The sequence below is a fragment of the Zalophus californianus genome, chromosome 1 (genome assembly GCF_009762305.2).
Source record: "Zalophus californianus isolate mZalCal1 chromosome 1, mZalCal1.pri.v2, whole genome shotgun sequence".
Lineage (NCBI taxonomy): Eukaryota > Metazoa > Chordata > Mammalia > Carnivora > Otariidae > Zalophus > Zalophus californianus.
The window spans coordinates 114,742,660-114,765,556 of record NC_045595.1 but is presented as its reverse complement, the minus strand read 5'-3'; the positions used below and the strand labels follow the sequence as shown (position 1 = coordinate 114,765,556).

General features: G+C 38.4%; 1 non-coding gene and 1 pseudogene across 1 annotated transcript; both read right to left on the bottom strand.

The window, feature by feature from the left end:
- Nucleotides 1-4,109: 4,109 nt before the first annotated feature.
- LOC113915962 overlaps nt 4,110-22,897 on the bottom strand; it is a 31,219-nt pseudogene continuing 12,431 nt past the window's right edge.
- Nucleotides 19,859-19,964, bottom strand: LOC113919005. Its single transcript, XR_003518752.1, has one exon. It is a non-coding gene; the product is annotated as a U6 spliceosomal RNA (small nuclear RNA).

The following is a 22,897-nucleotide window of genomic DNA, read 5'->3' as shown; positions in this document are numbered from 1 at the left end:
TGCAATAAATCTTACCCAACAGACCTATCAGAAAAACAAAGTATTCTATATTATTCTTTTCAATAGCCAGAAATCAATAGGTCCAAAATAGTAGCTATAAGAAGAACAACACATATGGTAGAAATAGCAGAATGTGAACCACCCTAGAAGAGGCTAAAGGTGTCATCTTCTCTCATTTTCCAACAATTCAAAAGGTAGCTCCTGCCTTGTAATTATGCATTAATAATATTCCTGAGATGATGACAATAGATTCACATTTACGTGAGCTGTCATGCTGAATAAAGTAACAAACATTGTGAAAGTGAAAAGAGTAAAAGTGGAGCACATTTATTTTGGACCCTGCAGGTTGCTGACATCCCTGAGGTGATGGTGACAGAACCCCAGCTTTCCTGGCCCTTATGATGATGAATCAGTGCTAACCAACTGACAGAAAACCTTTTTCTACACTGGCTTCCATTTATTGTTTTTGCAGCTGGTTAAACAGCAGTGTTGTAACATAGGCCACTGTGAATCCACAGGAAAGTGATTACAGGCGTGGGGGAAATATCTTTTTTGGAAATTAAAGTTAGTTTGTCTGTATGAATGAGAGCGCTTGATGAGAAGACTTTAAACACTATAATTGTCTGATGATGCAGTGTCATAGTTGGCCTCTTTATAGAAACCACGCCTTATTTATCCAACACCTGGAAATATGAAAAACACAAGCTTCTGAAACTTTCTTCTAGCACATACAGGTTTTGTCCACAAAATAATAACTTTGCAGTCTATACACTCAGCTTCTCTCTCATCTCTTGGTATCTGGGAAATGATTGTAGTTCACAGATATATTTTATTCAATCTGCAAATGTTTAAAACAAATGAAATAATATTTTAAACTATGGGGAGTTTTTTCTGAAAAATTTTTTAAAGCACATAAATTTAAACCCAGATTTCCATCTTCTCTTGAAACTAGAAGAATCTGGCAACCCAGCATTCAAATTCCTGCATGAGAACACTGAGGTGATCTGAGTATTTGCAGCTTCTGGAGGACCTGTGCTTCCCATTCATTTTCCTGACCTGCTCAGCCCCTAGAGGAATTGAGTTTGAGATCTAGGCCTTGAGCAATTAAAATACTATCTTGTAAACATTATTCACCAGTGGATGTAAAGATGAGGTTGTTATTGATAAGGCCCAGTAGTCTTTGAGAAACAGTCCCGAATATAGGAGATTATAGAGTAACCACTCTTTAATCAAACCCCTACAGAGAATATGTAGGCTTTGTCAAGGTGATTTTCCAGCATACCAGCCAGAAACTATTTTTTTTAAATCCATGTATACAGGTTTTTAGAGAACAGCTGAATACTTTTTTTTTAAGATTTTATTTATTTATTCATGAGAGAGAGAGAGAGAGAGAGAGGCAGAGGGGAGAAGCAGGCTCCCAAGGAGCAGGGAGTCCGATGTGGGACTCGATCCCAGGACCCTGGGATCATGACCCGAGCCGAAGGCAGATGCTTAACCATCTGAGCCACCCAGGAGCCCAGCTGAATACTTTTTCAATGAAATTTATTTTTATTGTAAGATCTAGGAATTCACTATTTTTGCCAATCATATATTTCCAATGTGAAGTGAAAGTAGAAATGTCTTTACCCTCTAAGAGTGGTGCGGGAATTTGGAGAAATTTAAAACAAGAACTGAAAGTTATCAGAACATCAAAAAAAATTGAGCTTGTTAAGAGAATGGGTACAATCTATATGAAAGAAGTAAATTCCTGACCAAAGTTCTGATAGACCAACCTAATGATCATAATCTATATTATTCACTTGCTTTCATTTGGTCATCAAGACAATCTTATGATATAGATTGTTATTTGTTATCTATTACCACATAAAAAATTACCCCAAAACTTAGAAGCTTAGAACAACAAACATTTACTGTTTGGTTAACCCTAAATAAGACTTGGGAAAGCCTATAATTACCAAACTAAAATATTGATATATACATTCCCTTCCATTTGTTCAGATGGTGGCTTGTACAAACATCCTCCTTAATACACACACCCATGAAAAAAAGACATATAAGAAAAGCTTTTGAAACATCATACCACAACGAGGAATGTTCCCCCGCCCACCACAAACCTGTTCTCCGAATGGATCCGCATCCTTGGCAGGCTGAGAGCTTCACTGTTGCTTTCCTTCTTTTCCTTGCTTTCCTTTTTTTTTTTTCCCCTCTATTTCCCTCATTTCCTCTTCGAACAGAGCTAATTTTAAAACATTGCTTGAATTTTATAGACCCAATTTTGCTCTTAGGATATTCCACGTGAATTAAAAAAATAAAATATATCCCATTTTTATAGCCGCATTTTGGAGGAAATTAAAACCACACTATAACAACACACACACACAAAACCACTGATAAATTGCTATTATAGGCTCTTCTATAATGCAAATTAAATAGTTGACTGCAGTACACATAGAACATCTGCTAACCCAAATTAAAATGAACGAGGAATGAAATTAGAATTGCTTTTTCCATCTATTCATAAAGAAGATGAAACATATTATGAGCCAGATAGTCGCAATGTTTTAAGGCATTACCTACGAGTAAGCTTAGTAGAGTAAATTGAAGCAATAACTAAGCAGTGTCCTGGGGACCTGAAAGAGTTAATGGCCGTGGCTGCCTAAGTGCTTAATTAACAGCTGGGCAGAGTTACCAGGCAACTCTAATTCAGTAATAACAACAACAGGTACAGATTTGTTCTCAATCCCAGACCAATGTTGGCCATAGTCCTTTTTCTGGAGTTGAACTATTTTAAGCTTTCTTGCTTTAATTACCTGTTATCAAATTTATTATCTCAATATGCATTTATTATACAGTAGACAATGCAAAACTACAGAAGACAGAAAATAATTTTTAGAGACATCTCTTTCTCAAAAATTTGAAAATGGTAATTTGAATGCCTGGCAGAAAGAGACAAAAGATAATGCCTATTTCTCTATGGAGAACAGCCCATTGCATTCCTTTCTCCCCTTCTGTGGCTCGCCCCACTGGCTCATGTAATTATCATTGAAGATGACAAGATTTGCTTGATATTGGTGACCTTACTTTCCTCTTAAACACTTTTTCACCATCAAAGAAGAAACAGTATCCTGGTCTTTTCAGTAGCACATACATTGAAATTGGAGCAAATCTCAAAAATGGGATTAGCATGACTCCAACTCAAAATGACATGAAAACTACTAAAGTACTCCACATTTTTTACATTGCTAAAAAATTAAGTGAATGGTTTGTAATACTAGGCATTATTTTCACTGGTGTGCAACAGGAAACTTGAGAAATGTTTAAACAAATCATGGTGTGATTTTTTTTTTTTTTTTTGATTCTTCAAAGGAGCTATTTTTTTTTTGATTCTTCAAAGGAGCTGGAAAGATCCAGCTAGCTTTCTGCTCTAGCATCTCCAGGGTGTAGTTCTTATACCAAGAGAGCTCTTCTCCTCCACCTTGCATCTATATTCTAGAAAGAAATAATGAGGAGGAAAAAGACAAAAGATATGCCTGCCCCAGCTTAGTCAGCCTCCTTTCAGAGAGTTTTCCTAAATATCCCACATGGTAGATTTACACAGTATCTCCTTGGCCAGAACTGTGTCCTACGTCATCCATCCACCCCTTGCTTCAAGTATTTAAATCAAGTATTTAAGCTATATATGTTGCCATCAAAACTAAATTAGAGTTCTGTTAGTGAGGAAGAAGAGAGAAACTTCTATCAGGCAGGCAACTGCCATTGTCTGCTAGATGACATGATAGAAAGATGTGAGGATATCACAATGAATGCAGAGGAGAAGGGCAGAGAAATTAAAACAATTTCAGAGAACAAAATAAAATGAAGAACAAACATGACCTGTCCAATAATTGATGTTCCTGTGGGGAGCTCGCAAGAGCAGTTAGTATATATTTAGTGCTTACCACACTCTAGGTATTACTGTAGGTAATTACTGCAGATGCTTTCCATAGAGTAACTCATTTAATTTTCACAGTAATCCTTTGAGATAAATATTCACTGTTTGCTTGTTTATTGAAACTGCTTATTTTCCATCAGCCTTATTTCCATTTTCTTTGCCTTTGTGGAAGAACAGCTTAAGACCATTCAGTGGTTGTTCCTACCCATTCAGGGGCCTGAGCAGTGGGAGGTGCAGACCAGTCTTCCGTGGCAGGCTGAACACTCCAGTCTTCATAGGGAACTGCTGAATAGGCACAGAGGACACCTTCATGCCTTTGGACAAGTCCACAACTTCAGGTTGAGTAGCAGTGAACTCAGGAGCAGGAACAGTCCATTCACCCGGAAATTCTTCCTTGGTCATGGCCTTTGCAGCAGCGGCCTACTCTTCCTTTTCAGTCTCTTCAGGCTCTCTGTAGAAGGAGAGATCAGGGGTGGGCTCCCATGGGTGTTCACGGGAGACGGTGCCACACGTGTGCAGAACTTCGAACATCCATCACCTCCAACCCACTGCGTGAGCTCCCGAGCTGTTGTGTGGGTGGCCGTGTCCACACAGGGCAGAGGAGAGTCTGGGTTACACAGAGCAATGGCAGGCGGGTTAACAGAAGACATCTCTGTGAGAGACTGGTGGTCAGCCCGGGGATCCGTAACCACCAGGAGACACAGCCCCTGCAGGCTCCCAGCACCTGGTTAGCGAAGGTTCCGGGAACGAAGCGGCCACAATCAGAGTGGCTCCAGCGGCAGCAGCTGACTTGAGCACAGCCCCCGGGCCACTGTGCCTGGACGATATGACACTGACATCAGCTGGGTTTTTGATGGCAACAACAGCACGAGCTGCCGGTAGACACTTCTCTCAGGTTCTCTTCAGATTTATGATGTAGACGCCACCACTTTTCCCTTTGTAGATGTACTGTTCCATTTGGAAGTCAAGGTTGATCCCACCTAAATGGGCTCCTCCTGCAAGGAATTTGAGGACATCCTCCTCCTTCATTTGCAGGATGTCAGGGCTCTGGACATTGTGAAAGTTTCTCTTTAGGTTACAATGGGAGTGCAGAACTAAGCCCTATGATTCCCTCCCTGGGTAGTGGGAAAAGGTGTTTTTTCACCATTTCAGAGATGAGAAAGTAGAGGCATGAAAAGAAGCTACTTGCTCATGATAAATAGAAAATAAGCTGAAGAGCCAAATCTCAAATGTAGGTGTTAGAATCTATAGTCTTTGCACCTGTGCCCCAATGCCTTCCATTAGGGTGACCAAGGTTATTGGATTTAGCACAGACAGTCCTGAGTTCCAATACACCCCTCAGTCCCAGGCACACTGGAATGGTTGGTTACCCCATCTCCAAGAGTTAATCCTGTTATCTCCAAGAGTTAATCCTGTTATCTTTCATAGCAGGAACATTTTCTTGTTTTTTAAACAACAATATATTTTATTGGTAATAATAGACTTGAACTAATCAGTAAACCATAATCTATAAAGAATTTTTGTAAAAATGCATTTATTTTCTGATAATAAATACATCCAAATTCCAGTTTTTTAAAAAAACCAGGATGGTGGGAAAAGAGCAAAATGGAAAGATAATAATCCTGGGCTCAAAACCAAATGATTAAATCAAAGAGAGAAATATTTTCAGATTCCTCTCAGGGAGTCATGTAATCGACACCATTTCTTCTCAAGGTCTCTCAACGTTTTCAATGCTAAAATCAACAAATAGTTTTCAAGAACAATAAAAACATAATGACCACAAATCCTTAGTGGTTTTCATAATCTTTGTCTTAATCTTAGAAGATAGGAGACACAATACGTCTGAATGGTGAAGAAACATTTATCCAAAATTCTTTAAGTTTCACTTCATTTATTTTTCCTTCTTACATAAATGTGAGTTTTCTTATGGTCACAGAAAAGGCAATTTAGAAGTAATTTTGGTTTTAAAATTGAATAATCAATTTATTAATCTACAGATTCTAATTTCATTCTTCTTTAAGCATTTAACTTTGGCTTACAAATCTCATTATTCCATTATAAGTCAAGCAGATTTGAACTGTCACTTTTAATGGCCTTCAATTAATATTTGGTTACATTCTCAAATGTAGTTAAACTCTTTTAAATGTTTTAAACAGGGTTTATAAATTTAATATATTGACTTTCTTTTAAGTCCTTCAATTGTCTAAATGACAAACCTTCCCAAGTAATTAAATCATTCGTATGAACTAAATTTTTTTTAAAGATTTTATTTATTTATTTGACAGAGAGAGAGACAGCGAGAGAGGGAACACAAGCAGGGGGAGTGGGAGAGGGAGCAGCAGGCTTCCTGCTGAGCATAGAGCCCGATGCAGGGCTTGATCCCAGGACCCTGGGATCATGAAGACAGACGCTTAACAACTGAGCCACCCAGGCGCCCCCTTATGAACCAAATTAGTTAAATTTATTTTTTTTTTTTAAGATTTTTTTATTTATTCATGAGAGACAGAGAGAGAGAGAGAGAGAGAAGCAGAGGGAGAAGCAGGCTCTCAAGGAGCAGGGAGCCCGATGCGGGACTCGATCCCAGGACGCTGGGATCATGACCTGAGCCGAAGGCAGACGCTTAACCATCTGAGCCACCCAGGCGCCCCGAAATTAGTTAAATTTAAAAATATGGTGAAACTTAAGGTCCACTAAATGTTCTAATACTATATATAAACAGTAAAATTTCTACTTAAGTTCATAAATCTAAATCAATTACTCAATTCTACATTTTATTTATTTATTTATTTTAAAAGATTTTACTTACTCACTTGAGAGAGAGAGAGAGACAAAGAGCACAAGCAGGGAGAGAGGAAGAGGGAGTGGAAGAAGTAGACTCCCCACCGAGCTGGGAGCCTGACATGGGGCTCAACATGGGGCTGGATGTGGGGCTCGATCCCAGGACCTAGAGATCATAACCTGAGCTGAAGGCAGATGCTTAACCCTCTGAACCACCCAGGCGCCCCTCAATTCTACATTTTAAATTGGAATCACATGTCTATGTTGTTAATCTAATAAGTATAATTCTTGTTAGTATTACAACCTATAATGCTAAATATGCACAGATTCTTTAGCAAAAGAAAATATTAATATGACATTAATGACATATTAATTTGGCCTCAACTATTTCTATTATTAATTCTATAACTCTTATGGGTATTAAAAATGATATCTGGTCTGAATTTTGGGTATTTCTTTCTGGTTTTCTATAACAATTGTAGTCATAACTTTTAAAGGCATTCTACTAGTTCCTCTGTTTAATTCAATTAAAATTAAACACTTTTTTTTAAAGATTTTATTTATTTATTTGACAGAGAGAGACACAGTGAGAGAGGGAACACAAGCAGGGGGGGTGGGAGAGGGAGAAGCAGGCTTCCCGCTGAACAGGGAACCCAATGCGGGGCTCGATCCCAGGACCCTGGGATCATGACCTGAGCCGAAGGCAGCCGCTTAACGACTGAGCCACCCAGGCACCCCAAAATTAAACACTTTTTTAAAAAAGGTTTTTTTATTATTCATTAGAGAGAGAGCTCGAGCAATAGCATGACTGGGGGAGTATCAGAGGGAGAAGGAGAAACAGACTCCTCAATGATCAGGGATCCTGATGTGGGGTTTGATCCTAGGACCTCAGGATCATGACCTGAGCTGAAGGCAGACACTTATCTGATTGAGCCACCCAGGTACCCCCAAATTAAACACTTTTTAATAGCTTCTGATTTGTAAGTTTCTCTCTCTCGCTCACTCTCCCATATATTTGCATATGTCTTTGTGATTGTGTGTTGTGTGTATTTGTGTGTGTTTGTGTATTTATGTATTTGTGTATTTGTATGTGTTTGTACACATGTGTATGTGTGTGAGGTGGTAGTGGAAGAGAATGACTCCCAGTATTTTCAGAGAGAGCTGATAAGAATATTCACCAATAATAATACCAGTGATTTCAAAATAGTGGGATTTAGGAATATTTGCTGCTTTTTACCTAATTTTTTTTCTCTATTGCTTGAACAAGCAAGTGTCAACTTTAAAAGAAAAAAAGAAAAGCTCTCTATTTTATTTTTTTAAGATTTTATTTCTTTTTTTTTTAGAGAGAGAGAAGGAGAGAGAGCACGTGCACACGAGCAGAGAAGGGGCAGATAGAAAGGGAGAGAGAGAATCTTAAGCAGGCTCCACGCTCAGCACAGAGCCCTTTGTGGGGCTTGATCTCACAACCTTGAGATCATGTCCTGAGCCAAAATCAAGTCAGACACTTAACCCACTGAGCCACCCAGGTACCCCAAGATTTTATTTTTAAATAAATTCTACACCCAATGTGAGGCTTGAACTCATAACCTCAAGATCAAGAGTTGCATGTTCGACTGACTGAGCCAGCCAGGCACACTGCAAAATATTTTTTAAAAGGATAACTCCTTTTGTACTGACATGGAAAGATATCTAGATCATATTCTTGAGTCAAAAAAGGAGGTTCAGAATAATACATATAGTATTATCCCATTTCTGGAAAAAAACTGGGATAAAAATTTAATGTATGTATATTGATGGGTCTCAAAAAATACACAGTATCTCTGGGGTGGGTCTGGAATTGGGGGCTGGAAGTAAGTGATATGTAGCTGCCTAGAATAGGAACATTAACCTAAACAAGAAGGAAGTTTACTTTGGGGTCACATAAATCTAGGCTCTAGGCTTTTCCAGGTTTGGTTCCACCATCTTTCAGGTGTGTCTCCCATATTCACAGTCACAAGATTGTTGTTGTACCTCCAGGCATTACCTCCAAATTCCAGTCATGAAGAAGATAAAGAGAAAAAAAATGTGTTCCAGATGAGTTTATGTCTTTCTCAGGGGGAAAAAAAAAAACAGCTCTCCCTGAAGTCATGCCCAGTTAGCATCTATCTCATTGGCTGACGGGGCCATATGACCACACGGGGGCAGGAAACTGAAAAACCTAGCTTGTCAGTGGGCACATTAATCCCTCAAACATAACAGAATTGCTTAACATTAAGGGAGAAAAGATAGTTTATATATATATATATATATACTCCTATAGTATTTCCAGTTTTATGATAAGAATGTACTTATGGAGTGTATGTGTGGATTTTTAATTTATAAAGAATTTATGTAGACAATGAGTGGAGGACGGGCATTCCAGATAGAGAAAATCATCTGATTTAAAATATCTAAATATATGGAAAATATTTCTAGTATAATTGTATGTGATTGTATATACTTTTCATTAAAAAGATGAATTGCTAAAATGATCTAAACCGTTATAATGCATTTCTTATGCAACATAATGCACTGTGTTCAAGATGAACATTTAGAATAAACTAAAAGCTGGAACACAGAAAATGCTTCATGTAGGTTAAGCACTGGTTTGGTTGTTATTATAGCATTCACTCATACCCAGGCAGTTGGGAAACTGGAGAGAATCATGCACCAGCCCAAGTGAAAAAAATCTATTATTTGCTCTTCATACTAAAAAAACTAAAAAAAACCCACATTTATTTGTAAATCAAATAGTAACATGAGATCGAAGCTTGGAAACAACAAAAACTTACCCTCAATTACTCTACAGCTATTTATTTTATTTTTTTAAAAGTGAACATTTTTTAAATTTTATTAATTTATTTTAAGTAATCTCTACACCGGATGTGGGGCTTGAACTCATGACCCAGAGATCAAGAGTCACACGCTCCTCCAACTGAGCAAGCCAGGCGCCCTCTGACAATTTTTAAATTTAAAAGATTTCTGTCCTTCCATTCCCTATCCTTCTGTGTACATGTTTTACCTATCTGTAATTTCAAACAACTTTCTACTTTGTAAACTGGAAACCAATTATTACAGCGAAGAATTAATGCAAATGTTTTTCTTATTTGCATAAACAAAGAGATACAAAGTAGTGAGGTCTAAAAGAGTAAAGAGTGCAATATGTTCTCTTCTCTGCACTTTGTTTTCCAAAATTCTGTTTGAGAGTAGGTGACAGGGTGCTCAATCAGCAGCACATATACTAAAATTGGAAGGAGAGGAGGTAACAGGTTTTTTTGTATTTTAAAAAAACTATTGTCTCTTTGAGAAAGAGTGTAACCCACGCATTGGAAGGGGAGGTTTCAGAAGGTGAAGCTCTGGAAGTAGATTGTATGCTCTGGTTGGAGGAAGCAGCTGCCTGAGGAGGAACAGGAGCAGCTCGGGATGAGGTTCAGAGCCCAGAGCTGACAGGATCAAGAGGCACTGAGGGTAGGAAGGATGAGTCAGAAACCTGGGCTGGGGGAAATTCAGAGGATGTGGGGCAAGGCTAGTTCCTCATCTCGACTATTGACTTCTGGAGGGAAGTAGTTCCCTCTGACCCTTGTGTGTTTGGGGAAAAGTCATGAATTCTAGAGAATGGCACAAAGTAAGCAAGGAGATGGACAGAGAAAAAGTCCTATGATTGCAATAAAACTTTTACAGGTCTAGAAGTAAAAATTAAATTAAGTTAAATTAAATTAAGTTAATTAGGTGGCATTGCAAAGTCTCCTCAAAAATGTTCATCCCTTCTGCCTCACTGGCTTTGTAGGCCCCTTGGTGCCTGTACTGTGTTTTGCATTTGTTAATTGTTCACTAAGAACATACATGACTGAGGATTGGACTGATGGCCCCAGACGGATCATCCCAGGAGATAACATTTGTACAAGATGTCTTTCAGATTTGTAATCCTGGCATCCCCTGGGTTGATTTCTCTGTCTTTACTATCTTCCAGAGAACAGGGACCTGTCTGTGTCACGGAGCTCTGTAACCTGTAGCCTATGGGATCTCTTTCCTCGTCAGCATTTTAATCCAAGACTCAAGATTTGTCTGTCACTTGCTGGTGATTGCACAGCACCTCTCTTCCTCACAGCAACGCTATCACTAACTGTGCTGCTCATTGTCCCCCACTAAGACACCAGCCATGGCACCTCATCACATCAGGCTCGGACCAAGTAGAGGACTCCATCCTAACCACTGGCCTGTGGGCCAGCAGTCCTCAGGTGCTGACAGAAAGCTTTCTATACAATGGGGAAAAGATGGTCTCTTCAACAAATGCTGCTGGTGAGACAGGGAAACTGAAGAGACCTCATGAGGAAAAAAAGCTGGTTCTTTCTCCTTGGCTTCTTTTCCCATTTCTATTCTTGCTAAGGTCTGCACCCCCACCCACTCTACACATGCCTTGTAATACAAATAGCATATGTCTTCCCTGCAAGGGACAAGGAGTTAATGATTTCTCTAGAATAGATAACATTTGAGGAAGGACCAGGTGAGAATGACTGGAAGAAGCTACCATGTGCGTATTCCAGACCACAGGCATTAGACATCTCGATGCCAAGGCTCCCTGGCTCCCAGGAATAACACCTGGGCCCTCATCTTTGTTCTAACTGGTTCCTGGATGCCTGAGAGGACATGTGTACCAGATCACCATCTTCAATAAAAACCCCCAAACCCCAAAGACGGGACTCATGTTCCTTTCCTTTCTGAATCTCCCAGAGAGTCTATCTCTATAGCTTCAATAAACTCTGCTTTCACTTTCTTCTGGCTCATGTTTGATTTCCATCCTTCGTGAATCCAAGGACCCTCTTGGCTGGTCCCATGGGACTGCCCCCCTCCCCAAACATGGTCCTCAGACCCAGGCTGCCTGCATCACTGGAAAAATTGGATGGCGAAAGAAAGGAAGGAAGGAAGGAAGGAAGGAAGGAAGGTAGGAAGGAAGAGAAAAAGAAAGAAAGAAAGAAAGGGAGGAAGGAAGAAAGAAAGAAAGGGAGGAAGGAAGAAAGAAACTGGACCACTTCCTTACACTATACACAAAAATAAACTCAAAATGGATTAAAGACCTAAATGTGAGACCTGAAACCATAAAATTCCTAGAAAGAAAACATAGGCAGAAATGTCTCTGACATCAGCTGTAGGAAAATTTTTCTAGGTTTGTCTCTTCAGGCAAGGGAAACAAAAGCAAAAATAAACAGTTGGGATTGCACCAAAATAAAAAGCTTTTGCACAGTGGAAAAACGCATCAACAAAATGAAAAGGAAGCTTACTGAATGGGAGAAGATATTTGCAAATGATATATGTGATAAGGGGTTAATATTCAAAATATATAAAGAAATCATAAAACTCAACACACACCAAAAACCCCACAAATAATCCGATTGAAAAATGGGCAGAGGACCTGAATAAACATTTTTCCAAAGACATACAGATGGCCAACAGATACATGAAAAGAAGCTTAACATCATTAATTATCAGGGAAATGCAAATCAAAACCATAATGAGATATCACCTTACACTTGTCAGAGTGGCTACTATCAAAATGACAAGAAATAACAAGTATTGGCAGGATGTGGAGAAAAAGGAACCCTTGTGCGCTGTTGATGGGAATGCAAACTGGTACAGCCACAGTGGAAAACAGTATGGAGGTTCCTCAAAAAATTAAAAATAGAAATACCATATGATCCAGTAATTCCACTACTGGGTATTTACCCAAAGAAAATGAAAACACTAATGCAAAAAGATATATGCATCCTTATGTTTGTTGCAGCATGATTACAATAGCCAAGATATGCAACCTAAGTGTCCATCAGTAGATAAATAAAGAAGATGTGGTGTATTTACACAACAGAATACTACTCAGCCATAAAAAAGAAAAGAACTTGCTATTTACAACAACATGGATGGAACTAGAGAGTATAATGCTAAGTGAAATAAGTTAGACAGAGAAAGACAAATACCATATGATTCACTCATATGTGGAATTTAAGAAACAAATGAACAACATAGAAGAAAGCAAGAAACAGACTCTTAACTATAGAGAACTGATGGTTACCTATAACCATCAGTTGGGAGGTGGATGGGGGATGGGTGAAATAGGTGACAGGGATTAACAGGTACAAACTTCCAGTTACAAAATAATCACAGAGATGAAAAGTACAGCGTAGGAAATACAGTCAATTAGATTATAATAACATTGTTTGGTGACAGATGGTGACTACACTTATTGTGGCGAGTGCCGAGTAATGTACAGAATTGTTGAATCCTTATGTTGTATACCTGAAACTAATATAATACTGTATGTTAGCTATACTTCAATAAAAAATAATAATGGAGGAAAATAACTATAAAAATCATGCCAGATTTTACTAAGAATATTTAACATGTTGCCATCACTCCAAACTCCAGTTATTACTTATACATTCCACAGGAAAGTTACATCATCTTGTTAAATATAGTGTTTATTCGTGAGCACTCTCTTCCATGGCTTTTCTCCTAATTCAGACCATTAATACACCTCATGGAGATCCATGGATCTGCCTAGCTCCTGGAGGACAGGAGTTCCAGGCCCTACATTACCTCCAATTTATCTACCTACCATGTTCTAAGACATCTTCATGAAGCACAGATTTGATCGTGAGACTCTCCCAATCAAAAATCTTTAATGATTTCCTGTTGCAAAAGATAAACACTAGCTGCCTCTCAAGTCATGCCCACCTCCATAACCCCACATCGACTTGGGCCTCATTCCACACTCCTTTCAACCGTTGTTCAAGGTATTCCTGATATACTGAATGTTCACCAACCGTAGAAGTTCTCCTAGACCTTCCTCCATACTCCAGGAGCTTTCTGAACCTCTTTTAACCATCTATCTTGTGCTAAACTGATCTATGTATTGGCCTCTTCCATAAAACTGAAACACAGGGACCAGAATTAGTATTTCATTCATCCTCCTCACTCCCATGTCTTCTTGGATAATTTACCTGTGTGGTATAAAAGTATAAAAGGGGCATCACTAACTACACACGACCTTTGAATTCTACTTCCTGGGGCAATAGCGAATTGGAGCAAAATGGAAACTTAGGCTATGCCAATCAGATTCTCTTCTTCTGAATTTGGAAACAGAACACACACAAAATCACACACAAACTCTAGTTGGCAGGTCACGTAGACATAGAGCCTGAAACTATGAGTTAGGGGTAGCTCCTATGGTTCATGTATAAGCTGGTCAGAGAGCAGACAGGAGGCTGACAGAAGGCAGAATGAAGCGGAAATATGGCAGGGGCAAAATGTCATGCAGTGGGGGAAAAAAAAAGGAAACAGAAGACAGGAAGACAGAAAGGAAAAGGGTGTGTAAGTCAGGGGAAGGGAAGGAAGATGTCTGGCAGCTTGCTAGTTCCAGTGAGGCCAGCCTGCCCTGTTAGCATAGGCACTATGAGACTTCTCTGCACCCTTAGCCTTCACATAAACAAACCTGAATTAGAACTGTCTTTCCTTGCAACTAAGGGATACCTTATTAATACAACCTAGCATTTACTTTGCTCATTAAATGTTTATTAAATTGAATTGTTAGACAACATTACATTAAGGTAGTATTTCCTCAAGTTGAATTGTCACTGGGCAGCTTCAGGAATACAAGGCACAGGTGAACCAACGTTCTATGCATGATAGCTACTAGTTGTTTCCACTGAGCAGATCCTCCAACGTGGTGGGAAGAAGGCAGAACTTTCTCCACTGTTCCAAAGTGTCTCATAAATTTTGCATTAGAAAATCAAGAGTCATTTCTCCAGAGCAATACACATTTATAACCTATGCTATTAAAAATGAATGATTCAATATTTTATATTTTATTCCAGATTTTCAGTAATCTTGAGGTTAATTTGATATTGATTGATAGAATGAGCACTATTACTGGAAGCTACATATAAAATATTCATAAGCATAATCCTAGGGACTGAATTAGTCATAGGAGATATGATTAAGATGTATAGAATTCTCTTTGCTGACCTTAATAAGAGGGCCAAAGTACAGCTTCCATTGTAATTGGACCTTGCATACTAGATCAGAATTGACCTATGGTAAAATTTGACCATTATTTAAACATTTCTTTTCTGAAACCCCTTCTTAAATTGGAATAAATAAATTATATATTAGTCAGTGCAAGAAATACTTTAAACATGAAATTTAACTTGCATACAACACAGAGGCTATGTTGCTAAAACAAATTTTAAGAATAGATTTCACATGTTATTGTACCTTATAACTATTACCTTTTGTGTGTGCAGTTAAATGTATGTATGTGACCAGAAGTATAAAACAATGCCTATGCAAGCATGGGTGCTTTTTACCACAATGAGAAATATTTAGAGAATAGCTTGATTGCTTCATCAAATAAAAAAGGCAGTGTTTTACATGTTCCTACTCTTACCTCATTTAATATTATTTTTTATATGTTCATTTGTGTAGCTATTTAGGCAGAGTGGAGCAAAATGCAGGATCCTGGTCATCTGGGCCAAAGAAATGGAAAATGTTGACTGTTTTTTCCACTTGGCTTCACCTCTGTCAGAGAAAAGGAGTCAGCCAAGAAATTTGATGCTAGTGCAGACTAAAGGAGATGCTGCTGAATAAGAAGTTAAGAAATGCTACTCGCATTAGAAATATATATAATTTGGGACTGTATATATACATATAATATATATATTATATATATTATATATATAATTTCCTTATGAAATTCATTTATGGAAAGCAATTTGGGTAGCTTGCATGTACGTTAAAATGACAAAGAAAAAATAAAATGACACTGCTCCAGTGTCCCAAACACTTCCTGTGAGCTTGTTAGTCTGGAAGTTTATAGTAGAGAACTGGCCAGGTTTGCACAACCAAAGCAGAGTAGATACCCAGCCCACTCATTAATAAGGTGCCAAATCCAGGGTAGAACAATCCAGGGTGGTGTGAGCTGGGAACAGATACTGCCCACATTTACCAGCTAACTCTTGCCACCCCATTTGATCTGACTGCATCAAAACTGGTTGGAAGGACAAGTTCTGCATTGTTAATATATGTGACAGTTTACTTTTAGAGCTTATTAAGTGCTTTGGACCAATATTTTAGTTTGATTCATTATAAACCAAGATATATTCAGGGAAAAGATCTGTATAGGATAAGAAGTAATGAAAATTATTCTCTTTTTAATGTACTTTTTTTTTTTTTTTTTACTTTCCCTCTTTTTTTAAAGAATATGATAGGCATTAAAAGATCAATTGAGGAGTACCTGGATGGCTCAGTGGTTAAGTGTTCGACTTTTGATCTCAGCTCAGGTCATGATCTCAGGATAAATGCTATTTTTCAGAGCTTCACTCCTTTTCCCAGATTCTCTCCAAGGCAGGCTCTGGGTCCACCGGTGAGGTGTGCAGCTATACAAGGTCATAGCCAGGAAATAGAGACAAGGTAGGTCCTGGGAAAAACAAAGTGTCTTCTATATTCTCCATGGTCTAAGATCGAGTGGCTGGTCTCTACTGCTTCCTGGACTGACTCCCTGTCAGGCAGGTACCTTGGGGCATCCTGCAGCTGTCTACCACCAAAGTCTATAGCTGGTGTCACTGTAATCTGTTCTCCTCAGTTCAGTGAGGGTAATGCTCTCCTTCAAAGACTCAGTCAGCTCTTAATGACATAGCCCAGAAGCCTGATCAAGCCTTATTTGAAGCTAGCCCTACTTCCAGATTTTTCAGTTACCATTCAGAAACCCTTCACTTCTCTTTATTGTTTAACCCAATTTAGGTTTATGTGCATTGAAACATAAAGACTTGTAATTTATTTCAATTTCTATATTTTTATGTGCAACTTAGCACTGCTGTGACAGTCACCATGTTTAAAAATGTTTTGCAAACTATTATAAAAGAACAAAAAGGAAATGATTATGCAGGAAACCAATAACACATCAAATAACAAGATCTTGCTTCCAAAGACTTTCTTCTCTCCTATTGAGCCAAACACTGGCTTTGATTGGTGTTGGCCTTACACTTCTCCAGTGATTAATCTGTTTCAAAGGTGTTGTCCTAGAGATGCTCTGTTCTAGAATCTTTGTTTGTGTGTCTACAAGTAGTGGATATAAATAAATGGCAGTGACATGGAGGGTATGAAGTAGCACCTTCCAGAGCCAGAGCACCAAATGGGGGGCTGTGGTCAGAAAGTAGGTAGCTGTGATATCTCAGGAGCAGATGATTTTCTTGATCAATGACAGTGACTGCTCCAGTGGAGTGGGGATGGGAAGGGCAGGGCAGGCCAGCACATTTGGGAATGATGCTCAATATCAATAGGATGTCATCAGGACCTGGACCTTGACCTGGACTGTCTCATGATGGTATCCCAATGATCTGGGTCCAGATACATGTATGTAGATTAGTTATGTGTCTGAAGGTGTTATACTGAATGGAGAGGCACCAAAAGTATTCAAAGACCATGTGAAAAATTTCGAAGCAGCAGGATGTCCCGCTGTTGATTTTGTAGCAAAGCAAGAGTATTGGCTGCCGGTTCATCTGTAACCAGTCATCCTGGTAGAAACAGCATCCTTTCCCAGGGTGCTTTTGGTGGCTTTCAAGCAAAGTTACACAGAGCTGTTTATAGACATTTATTTGCCGCCTATACTGAAAGGTCTCCATCAACTGTCTTCAAGAACATAGTGCTTAGGAAGGTACAGGTGAGAAAGGCTTCATAAAAGGGGGTAATAATGGCACAGAGTCTTTAACAATGACCAGACGCTCCCCAAGTTAACAGGGAAGAAAAAAGAGACCATGAATATGCAAAGGAGTTGTAAAATAATGGCTTATCTGCAGAACTGCTAGTAGTCGGGTATGGTATTATTGTGTACACTTGGAGAAGAGAGAAGATAAAACCAAGGAAAGTAGGCACTTATATGTGGAATCACCACTTACCTGTGGTGAAAGTCCTTATCTGACAGGCCTAGGATTTTTCATTTTATGCCATGGGTGATGAGAAACCATCAGAGGATTTTAAACAAAGAAATGACATCATCAGCTTCACATTTTTTGGAGAAACTCTGGAGAAGAAAAAAACCAAAAAGACCAACAAATAAGAGAGGAAATGGTAAGGGCCTGTACTGAGGCAGGTCTAGACATGTCTGCAAAGGAAGACAGGATCATCAGGAGGTGGGGTAAGCTAGAACTAGTGATGAATTACAAGTGGAGATAAAGGGAAGAGTCTAGCTGAGTCCCAGAGTTCTCCACTTGACAATGGATGGATGGTAAATGAGAGCACAAGAGAAGGTGTGTGTTTGAGTGGTGGGTAGAAAGGAAGATATTTCATTTAGAGTTTATGAGACATCCAGGTGAACACATCTAGTGGTCAGGCGAGTGGTCAGGTATAGAGAAAAAATGAGGACTGAGAGACAGATTTAAAAGACATAAACATATAGGAAGCAATTAAAGTCACTGGACCTTGCCTAGAGAGGTGCAGACTATGCCCTGAACCTAAGAATTTCCTCATGACGGGGAAATTAGGACTTTTATTGCAATATAGGGGTAGCAATTTCTTTTCTTTTTCTTTTAAAGGTTTATTTTATTTATTTATTTTAGAGAGAGAATGTGTATGCACGAGCAGGGAGCGGGGGTTGTGGGGGTGACAGAGGGAGAGGATCTCAAGCAGACTCCATGCTTGAGCGTGGGCTTGATGCAGGGCTCAATCTCGTGACGCTGAGATCACGACCTGGGCCTAAATGAAGAGTCAGATTCTCAACCGAATGAGCCACCCAGGCACTCCAGGTAGCAATTTCTTTATGAAACCTTCACAGACTTCCCTGAGCAAAAGTAAGACTTCCCACGTGTATTATTTTGCAAGGGCTGCCATAACAAAATATGAAAGACAGGGTGGTTTAAACAACAGAGACTTATTTTCTTACAAGGCTGGAGACTAGAAACCCAAGATCAAGATGTTGTCTGTTTAATTCCAAGGTTTCTCTCCTTGGCTTGCAGATAGCTGTCTACTGGCTATGTCTTCACATGGTCATCTGTGTGTGTGTGTGTATGTCTGTATCCTAATCTCTTCTCCTTCTTAAAAAATTTGTTTGTTTAAACAAGTCATTTGGATGACCAGCTTCTTTGTTTTTAATTGAAGTATAATTGACATATAGTATTACAATTATATTACTTTCAGGTATACAACAAAATGATTTGATAATTATATACGTTACAAAATGCTCACCATGAAAAGTGTAGTTACCATCTGTCACCATACAACATTATTACAATATTATTGACTATATAATGTTGTGCTTTCCATCCCCATGACTTCTTTAGTTTATAACTGGAAGTTTGTACCTCTTAATAACCTTCAACTATTTTGCCCCTCCCCCCTCCCCCTGCCCTCTGGCAACCATGAGTTTGTTCTCTGTATTTATGTGTCTGTTTCTGCTTTTTGTTTATTTTTTAGACTCCACATATGAGTGCAATCATATAGAATTTGACTTTGTCTGACTTATTTCACTTAGTATAATATGCTCTAGGTCCATCCATGTTGTTGCAAATGGCAAGGTTTCATTTCTCTAATGGCTGATAATATTCCATTGTGTATATATATCACTTCTTCTTTTTCCATACATCTATTGATGGACACTTAGGTTGCTTCCAAATCGTGGCTATGGTAAATCATGCTGTGGTAAATATAGGGATGCATATATCTTTTTGAATTAGTGTCTTTGTTTTCTTTGGTAAATACCCAGAAGTAGAATTACTGGGTTTTATGGTATTTCTCCTTTTAATTTTTTGAGGAAAATCCATAATATTTTCCACTGTGGCTGCACCGATTATATTTCCACCAACAGAGCACGAGGGTTCCTTTTTCTCCACATTCTCACCAATGCTTGTTATTTCTTGTCGGTTTTGATAGTAGCCACTCTGACAGGTGTAAGGTGATATCTCATTATGGTTTTGTTTTCTTTGTTTTGTTTTGTTTTCTCATTATTGTTTTGATTTGCATTTCCCTGATGATTAGTGGTGTTGAACATCTTTTCATGTATCTGTTGGCTATCTGTATGTCTTTGGAAAAATGTCTATTTAGGTCCTCTGACCATTTTTTCTTGTAATATTTTTTATTGCCCATGTTTTAAAAAATATGGAATGCTTCATGAATTTGCATGTCATCCTTGCACAGGGCCATGCTAATCTTCTCTGTATTGTTCCAATTTTAGTATATGTGCTGCCAAAGTGAGCACCCTCTGTCCATTTTCTAACTGTATTATTTGTGAGTGGTTTTATTTTTTTAAATCTGTGTTGGATTTTATGAGTTCTTCATATATTTTGGATATTAACCCCTTATCAGATATCTTCTCCTATTCAGTAGGTTGACTTTTCCTTTTTTTGATCGTTTCCTTCATTGTGCAAAAGTTCTTTAGTTTGATGTAATCCCAACTGTTTATTTTTACTTTTGTTCCCCTTGCCTGAGGAGACATACCCAGAAAAATATTGTGAACACCAATGTCCAAGTTTTTACTGCCTATGTTCTCATTTAGGAGTTATATGGTTTTAGGTCTCACAGTTAGGGCTTTAATCCATTTGAGTTTGGGTTTTTTTTAGAGAGATGAGGGAGGGGCAAAAGGAGAGGGAGAGAGAAAATCATAAGCAGGCTCCACGTCCAGCACAGAGCCTGATTTAGGACTCGATCTCATGACTCTGAGATCATGACCTGACCTGAAATCAAAAGTTGGATGCTTAACAGACTGAGCCACCCAGGCTCCCCCAACAATATTAATTCTACCAAGATGATATATCTTTCCATTTATTTGTGTCCTCCTCAATTTCTTTCATCAATATCTTAGTTTTCATCTACCAAGATGATATATCTTTCCATTTATTTGTGTCCTCAATTTCTTTCATCAATATCTTAGTTTTCAGAGTACAGGTCTTTCACTTCCTTGCTTAAATTTATTACTAGGCATTTTATTCTTTTTGATGCAATTGTAAATGGGACTGGTTTTTTAATTTCTCTTTCTGCTACTTTGTAATTAGGGCATAGAAATGCAACAGATTTCTTTTGTATCCTGCCACTTTACTGAATTCATTAACTAGTTCCAATAGTTTTTTGGTGGAATCTTTAGGGTTTTCATATCATCTGCCAATAGTGACAGTTTTACTTTTTCCTTACCAATGTGGATGATTTACTTCTTTTTCTTGTCTGATTGATGTGGCTAGGACTTACAGTACTATGTTGAATAAAAGTGGTGAGAGTGGGCATCCTTGATGTTCCTGATCTTAGAGGAAAAGCTTTTAGCTCTTTACAATGAGGCATGATGTTAGCTCTGAGTTTGTCATATATGACCTTTATTATGTTGAGATACATTTACCTACTTTGTGGAGAGCTTTTTATCATAAATGATATTGAATTTTATTAAATGCTTTTTCTGCATATATTAAGATGATTGTATGATTTTTATCCTTCATTTTATTCATGCAGTATATCATGTTGATTGATTTGTGGGTATTGAACCATCCCTGCATCCCTGGATTATATCCTACTTGATCGTGGTGAATGATCCTCTTAATGTATTGTTGATTTCAGTTTGCCAATATTTTGTTGAGGATTTTTGCATCTCTATCAGGGATATTGATCTATAATTTTTTTTTTTTGTAGTGACTTTGTCTGGTTTTGGTATCAGGGTAATAGTGGGCTTGTAGAATGAATTAACATTCCTTCCTCTTCTATTTTTTTTAGAATAGTTTGAGAAGGATAGAAATTAACTCTTCTTTAAAATGTTTAGTAGAAAAAAGAAAACCAAAGCTGGTAGCATCACAATCCTGGACTTCAAGTTCTATTACAAAGCTATAATCATCAAGACAGTATGGTACTGGCACAAAAACAGACACAGATCAATGGAACAGAATAGAGAATCTTGACTCTATGGTCAACTAAACTTTGACAAAGCAGGAAAGAATATCCAATGGAAAAAGGACAGTCTCTTCAACAAATGGTGCTGGGAAAATTGGACAGCCTCATGCAGAAAAATAAAACTGGACCATTTCCTTACACCATCCACAAAGATAGACTCAAATGGATGAAAGACCTAAATGTGAGACAGGAATCCAACAAAATCCTAGAGGAGATCACAAGCAGCAACCTCTGTGACCTCAGCCACAGCAACTTCTTGCTAAACACATCTCCAAAGGCCAGAGAAACAAAGGCAGAAATGAACTATGGGACTTCATCAAGGTAAAAACTTTTGCACAGCAAAGGAAACAGTCAACAAACTCAAAAAACAACTGACAGAATGGGAGAAGATATTTGTAAATGTTTTATCAGATAAAGGGCTAGTATCCAAAATCTGTAAAGAACTTATCAAACTCAACACCCAAAGAACAAAAAATCCAGCAAGAAATGGGCAGAAGACATGAACAGACACTTCTCTAAAGAAGACATACAAATGGCAAAAAATAGACACATGAAAAAATGCTCAACATGACTTGTCATCAGGGAAATACAAATCACAATGAGATACCACCTCACACTGGTCAGAATGGCTAAAATTAACCACTCAGGAAATGACAGCTGTTGGCGAGGATGCAGAGAAAGAGAAACCCTCCTACACTGTTGGTGGGAATGCAAGCTGGTATAGCCACTCTGGAAAACAGTATGGAGGTTCCTCACAAAATTGAAAGTAGAGTTACCCTATGACCTAGCAATTGAACTACTAGGGATTTACCACAAAGATACAAATGTAGTGATCTGAAGGGGCACGTGCACCCCAATGTTTATAGTAGCAACGTCCACAATAGCCAAACTATGGAAAAAGCCCAGATGCCCATCAACAGGTGAATGGATAAAAAAGATGTGGGGTGTGTGTGTGTGTGTGTGTGTGTGTGTGTGTGTGTGTGTGTGTGTGTAATGGAATACTACTCAGCCATCAAAAAAACTGAAATCTTGCCATTTGCAATGATGTGGATGGAACTAGAGGGTATTATGCTAAGTGAAATAAGTCAATCAGAGAAAGACAATTATCATATGATCTCACTCATGTGGAATTTAAGAAAGAAAACAGAGGATCATAGGGGAAGAGAGGAAAAAAATAAAAGACAAAATCAGAGAGCGAGATAGACCGTAAGAGATGGTTTTATCATAGGAAACAAACTGAGGTTTGCTGGAGGGGAGGGGGGT